This window comes from Chiloscyllium punctatum, chromosome 24 (genome assembly GCF_047496795.1).
Source record: "Chiloscyllium punctatum isolate Juve2018m chromosome 24, sChiPun1.3, whole genome shotgun sequence".
In the NCBI taxonomy this organism is placed as follows: Eukaryota; Metazoa; Chordata; class Chondrichthyes; order Orectolobiformes; family Hemiscylliidae; genus Chiloscyllium; species Chiloscyllium punctatum.
The window spans coordinates 56,838,474-56,845,589 of NC_092762.1; positions in this window are offsets into that span (position 1 = coordinate 56,838,474).

The window sequence follows — 7,116 nt, forward strand, 5'->3', positions numbered from 1 at the left end:
GACTGGTATTACCCAGTTCCTATTCTTAAATTGATTTCCTTTGAAGCTAAACTATACCCAACTGAACTGGGATACAGAAAGAAGAATAATCTTTCCCTGTTCGTAGAGTTCCTGATGACATTGGCATAAGCTGAGCATGTTTTCACAGTTGCTGGTAGTCATTCAGTACCTTACCCCAAAGTATTATCATTCGTGAATGTAGATTGGTTGTTCTGTGAGGAAAGATTGAACACAGGAGTTAAAAAGATTTTATTGAAGTTCATAAGATCCTAAATAGCCTTAGCCACGTGAACATGGAAAAGATGTTTATTCTTATGGGTGAGTCCAGAACATTGCTTTAAAATTAGGAGTCACCCTTTGGGATAGATGAGGGGAAATGTTTCTTTCAAAGAGTGGTGCAACTTTGGAACAATGTGCGTCATAAGGCATTTGGATGTATGGTCATTGAATATTTTTAAGACAGAAGTACATTGAGTTGTTAGACATAGAATCAAAGATTTTCAGGGTGGGGGTGCAGGTGGGAATAGATAATTTGGAACACAGGTTAGCCAAGACCCTGTTGAATAGAAGAGGAAAAATTGAATGGCCTATTGGTGCTCCTAATTCACATTCTTATGAATGAGCCTAGAAAGTAAGTCATCAATGACAGTTGAAAAATGTGGTGCTGGAAAAACACAGCAGGCCAGGCAGCATCCGAAGAGCAGGAGAATTAATGTTTGGGCATAAGCCCTTCTTATTTCCGAAACGTCGATTCTCCTGCTCCTTGGATGCTGCTGGGCTGCTGTGTTTTTCCAGCACCACATTTTTCAACTCTGGTCGCCAGCATCTGCAGTCCTCACTTTCTCCTAGTCATCAATGACAGTGTGGTTGAATGTTCAGATTCCACTGAGTGTAGATTACACCACAGACTAGCACAATCTTATCCATACATTCACATTTTTCTACAGGACATATTAGTTAGACTCTCAGAAGCAGTCACTCTAGCTACATTTTCTCCCTCCTCTGGCACTGAGTCTGTTGCAATGGTGATCCATCTAAAATCTGCTAAATAAACTGCTGAGAGTTGAACCTGGAATCATGGTTTGTGTATCTCAGTACCAAAGCAAGTGACTATTTTAGCCACTAAACATTCTAGAAGTTGACTCTAAATGCTATGCAGCAGCATTTTTGAATTTATCAGACTTTACATTGAAGAAAATCAGTGTTTAAATAATTTTTGATCAACTGTGACATAAGTGGCCTCAGGGTCTGAGATAAAAGGTCAATGAGATTTAAGAGATGTTCAAAATTTTGATGGAATGCAAAAGGATTTGTTTCTATTGGCAGGAGAGTCTGTAACAAGAAACAAAAATTTCAGTCAATTCTTGAAAGAATCAGAGAACTGAAGATTGCTTTACAGTGATCTGTTATCTGGAATTCTCCACTTAACAGGGTGATGGAGACAAACTAAGTAGTAACATTTAAAAGGGAACTGGATAAATTCATTTGAAGAAAAGGAACGGGGCTGGTTGGACAGCTGACTCAAATGTACTTTTTTGTGTTGAACAATTCCACGAAAATTAAACAAGTGCTGAAATAAATTGTTTTTGTAATAACTTTAGCATCAAACATGTTTGGAAAATCTCTATCATTGATCTTTAGTTCATTTTCTCTCATACCATAAGAGCTGCAACAAGAGAGCTATTAGAAACCTCTTTTAATCCAATATAGCAATAAATTCCAGAAGCATCACATAGCCTCCACTATCTCACCGAGACAATGCTTTACATTTGAGCCGGGGAGGCAACTTTATAATTATGATGTTTATAAGTTATATTTAGGGACTGTATTTTTTTTTAAGGTAAATGAAGCATCGTGCAACTATTCTGTAGTGATCTTGGGTGGTTTGATTGTTACAGATCAAAGGAAGGCTTAGATGGTTTTTAATGTAAAGAAATGTAAGATATTTACACTTGGAGGCAATGACAGCCTTTTTGTTGACAATAGGAACTGAGAGTCTCAAATTCTAGAAGAGTGTTAAGAACGTTGTGTTGTAAACAGTGGGGTTTAAACGGTCCATTTAGTTCCAAGATGAAAGATATGTAGATTCTTAAGCAGATACAAAAGCCTTGCAATTCAAGTTGCCATGGAAAAGGATGCAGAGGAAACTTGTAAGGCTATCCTTGAATAATTGATTATTGGACAGCTTTATTTTAATTAGCCTGGATCCAGCATGGAGGGATGCAGCAAGAAACCAAAAAACAGGTTTCAGGATTCAACACATGGGAATGAGAAACCAGTGATTGGATTGAAAATATTAAACTTGTGGAGAGTTAAACCATGGTTAGAAGAGCTGTCTAGTTTGACCTAAAGTGAGACTCCTAGAAAAGAGAACCTTGCTGTGGAAGAGACTTCTGAGATGATAACTTAGGCTTAGAAAAGAAATGAACAGGAATAATCCTTCAGGAGCTAAAAATAGGTGGATTGGTTTTTGGAAAAGATAATGTCAGAGTTTAATAAATAATTGCTGATACTTGCAGAATGCTATTAGTCACAGCTTCCCAAATTGGGAAAAAAAAACATTTACTTATTTAGGCCCCGTCTCTACTTCCCTCATTTGTATTGCATCTTATTGGAAATTCAGACTTACATTTGGAGCTAGCGGCCACAGCTTAAAAATATGCCGTCTCCTAATTAAGACAGTGATAAGGAGAATGTTTTCTCATAGAATCATAAAGTACAGCAGAGGCCCTTTGGTCCATCAAGTGTGCATCAACAAAAACTACTCTAAATCTACACTCTGCCCAATACAGCACTTGGCCTATAACCTTGAACGTCACTGCAGTTCAACTTCTCACTCAAGTACTTTTTCAAGGCTGTGAGCTGTCCTACCTCAACTACCCTAATAGTTAATGCAATCCAGATTTCCAATATCCCACCACCCACTGAAAAAAGTCCCAAAGTCCTCTCTAAACTTACCGCCTTTCACCTTAAAATTATTTCTGTTATTGACCGTTCAACTAAGGAGAACCATTGCTTTCTATCCCTCCAGTCTATGCTGTTTATAATCTTATACACTTCCTTCAAGTACTCTCTCAGCCTTATCTGCTGTAAAGAATACAACCCAAGCTTATCCAGCCCCTCTTCATTGCTAAACTGCTCCTTCCCAGGCAACATCCTGGTGAATCTCCTCTGCACCCTCTCCAGTGCTATCACATCTTTCCAATAGTACAGTGACCAGAACTGCACACCATATTCCAGCTGTAACCTAACTACTGTGCAGCTCCAACATAGCTTCCTGCATTTATAATCCATGCTATGATAGATTAAAGACAAGTGTAACTACACAAACAATCTCTCCTGCCATTTTCAGGGATCTGGGGACAAGGATCCCATTTCCCTGTGAGGTTTATAATATCCTGACTTTCACTGAGTACTCCTTTGTCTTGTTACTTCTTCCAAACCAACTCACAATTATCAGGATTAATTCCATTTGATCATTTGACCAATCCATCTATAATCTCCTGTAACATGAGAGATTTTCTTCCTCATTGTCAACCAGTTGGTCAATCTTTGTATAACCTACAAAATTATTTAATGTCTCTCTCTCTCTCTCTCAACCCCTTCCCACACATTTACTTCCATAGCATTTATAAATACCATAATCAATAAGGGACTAAGTTAATTTCTAATAAGATAAGCAAATACATTAAATAGAGAAGGCAGGCAAGAGTATGGCAGAGAACAAGGTAAAACTGAAGAATTAGACTGCATTTATTTCAATGCAAGGGGCCTGACAGGTAAGGCAGATGAACTTGGGTTATGGATTGGAATATGGGACAGGGTATCATAGCTATTACAGAAACATTGCTGAGGGAGGGACAGGACTGACAGCTCAAGTGTTCCAGGGTATGGATGCTATAAGGATAAAAAGGGAAACAAAAGAGATGAAAGAGTTGTGTTTTCAATTAGGGAAAATGTTACTGCTATACTTAGAGGGGATATTTCTGGGGGACATCCAATGAAGCTATATATGTTGAACACAGAAACAAGAAGGAGATGATCACCTTCAGGGAATTGTACTATAGGCCCCCGATAGTCAGCAGGAGCAAATATGTAGGGAGATATCAAATATTTGCAAAAATAATAAATTTGTAATAGGAGGGAATTTTAACTTTTAAAACACAGACTAGGACTGCCACAGTGCTAAGGGCTTGGATGGGAAGGAATTTAAAATCTTCATTATCAATATATAGATAAACCTGCTAGAAATGGAGCAAAACTTAAATGTCACTTAGGAAGTAAGGCAGGACAAGATTTGTTTTTAATTCACTCACAGGATGTGGGTATCACTGGCTGGGCCAGCATTTATTGCTTATCCCTAATTGTCAAGAGGGCAATTAAGAGTCAACCATATTGCTATGGGTCTGAAGTCACCTGCAGTTTCCTTCCCTAAAGGACATTAATGAACCAGATGGGCTTTTCCTGACAATCGACAATGGATTCATGATAATCATCAGACTCTTAATTCAATAATTTGTTTTTTTTAATTGAATGCAAATTCCACCATCTGCCATGGTGAATTTGAACCAGTGTCCCAGAACATGATCTATGACACTGGATTAACAGTCCAGCGATAATATCACTAGCCAACACCCTCCCCCCTCCCCCCTTTGAAATGACTGAAGTGTTAGTGGGGTAGCACTTTAGGACCACTGATCATCATTCTACCTGTTTTACAATAGTTGTGGAAAAATTTAAGCAGTGTATAAACGTGGAGCAAGGCCAATTTTGATGATATTTGACAGGAACTTTCAAAAGTTGATTGGAGTAAACTGTTTCAGGTAAAGGGATGACTTGCAAGTGGGAGGTTTTCAGAAGTGAGGCAACAGAAGTTCAGAGACAGTATGTTCCTGTTCAAGTGAAGGGCAATACTGGTTGGAGTAGGGAACACTGGATGACTAGAGATATTGAGGCTCTGGTCAAGAAAAAGGAGGCAAGTATCAGTACAAACAGGTGTGAACAAGTGAATCTCTTGAGGAGTATAAGAAGAGTAGGGAAATCAAGAGGGCGTAAAGATGGGAGATAACTTTATCTGCCAAGGCTAAGGAGAATCCACATAGATTCTAAAAGTAAATTAAGGGCAAAAAAAAAAGAGTAATAGGGAGAGAATAGGGCCCCTTAAAGATCAACATGGCCACCAATATGAGAAACCACAGGGTGAGGGAGAGATACTAAACAAATATTTTGTGTCAGTATTCACCGTGGAGAGAAACATGGAAACTCGAGAATTTGTGAAAATGAATAGTGAAGCTTTGAAAAGAATTTGTTATTACAGAAGAGGAGGTGCTGGAGATCTTAAACAGCATCAAGCTAGATAAGTCCTCAGGATCTGATCAAGTGTTTTACAGGACATTGTGAGAATCTAGGGAAGAAATTGCAGGGGCTGTAGCAGAGATATTCTTATCATCCACAGCCATGAGTGAGATTAGAGGGCAGCTAATGTTGTACATTTTATTAAAGAAAGGCTGAAAGGAAAACCTTGGAACTATAGACCAGTGAGTCTGACATCAGTGGTGGGTAAGTTGTTGGAGGGAATTCTGAGAGTTAGGATTCAGAAAGGCAAGGACTGATTAGGAATAGTCAGCATGGCTTGGTGGGTGGGTAATCTTGTCTCAACCTTGATCGAGTTTGAGGATGTGATCAAGAAGATAAGGGCAGAGCAGTAAATGTCTATGTGGAGTTTAATAAGACATTCAATAAGGTTCAGCATGGTAGATTGATGAGTAAAGTTTGATCACATGGGATCCAGAGAACTAGCCAATTGGTTACAAAATTGACATGACGGTAAGAGACAGGTGGTGGTGGAGGATTGTTTTTCAGACTGGAGGACTGTAACCTGCAGTGCTTTGCAGAGGTCGGTACTGGGTCAACTGTTCTGTCATTTATATAAAAGATTTGGATGAGAATCAAGCATAGTTTTAAGTTTGCTGATGACACCAAAATTGGTGGTAGACAGTGAAGAAGATTATTGAAGAGTATAACAGTGAGCCTGATGTCGGTGGTGGACAAGTTGTTGGATGGAATCCTGAGGGACAGGATGTACATGTATTAGCTGCCCTCTAATCTCACTCATGGCTGTAGATGATAACAATATCTCTGCTACGGTCCCTGCAAGGACTGATTAGGGATAGTCAACATGGCTTTGTGCGTGGGAAATCATGTCTCACAAACTTTTGAAAAAGTAACAGAGAGGATTGATGAGGGTAGAGCAGTAGATGTGGCATTCGGCAAGTTCCCCACGGGAGACTGGTTAGCAAGGTTAGATCTCAGAATACAGGGAGAACTAGCCATTTGGATACAGAACTGGCTCAAAGATAGAAGACAGAGGGTGGTGGTGGAGGCCTATTTTTCAGACTGGAGGCCTGTGACCAATGGAGTGCCATAAGGATCTGTGCTTGGTCCTCTACTTTTCGTCATTTATATAAATGATTTGGATGTGAGGATAAGAGGTATAGTTAGTACGTTTGCAGATAACACCAAAATTGGAGGTGTAGTGAGCAACGAAGGTTACCTCAGATTACAACAGGATCTTGATCAGATGGGCCAATGGGCTGAGAAGTGGCAGATGGGGTTTAATTCAGATAAATGAGAGGTGCTGCATTTTGGGAAAGCAAATTTTAGCAGGACTTATACACTTAATGGTAAGGTCCTAGAGAGTGTTGCTGAACAAAGAGACCTCGGAGTGCAGGTTCATAGCTCCTTGAAAGTGGAGTCACAGGTAGATAGGATAGTGAAAAAGGAGTTTGGTATGCTTTCCTATATTGGTCAGAGTATTGAGTACAGGAGTTGGGAGGTCATGTTGCAGCTGTTCAGGGCATTGGTTAGGCCACTGTTGGAATATTGTGTGCAGTTCTGCTCTTCTTATTGGAAAGATGTTGTGAAACTTGAAAAGGTTCAGAAAAGATTGACAAGGATGTTGCCAGGGTTGGAGGATTTGAGCTATAGGGAGAGGCTGAACCGGCTGGGGCTGTTTTCCCTGAAGCCTTGGAGGCTGAGGGGTGACCTTATAGAGGTTTACAAATCCATGAGGGGCATGGATAGGATAAATAGACAAAGTCTTTTCCCTGAGATGGA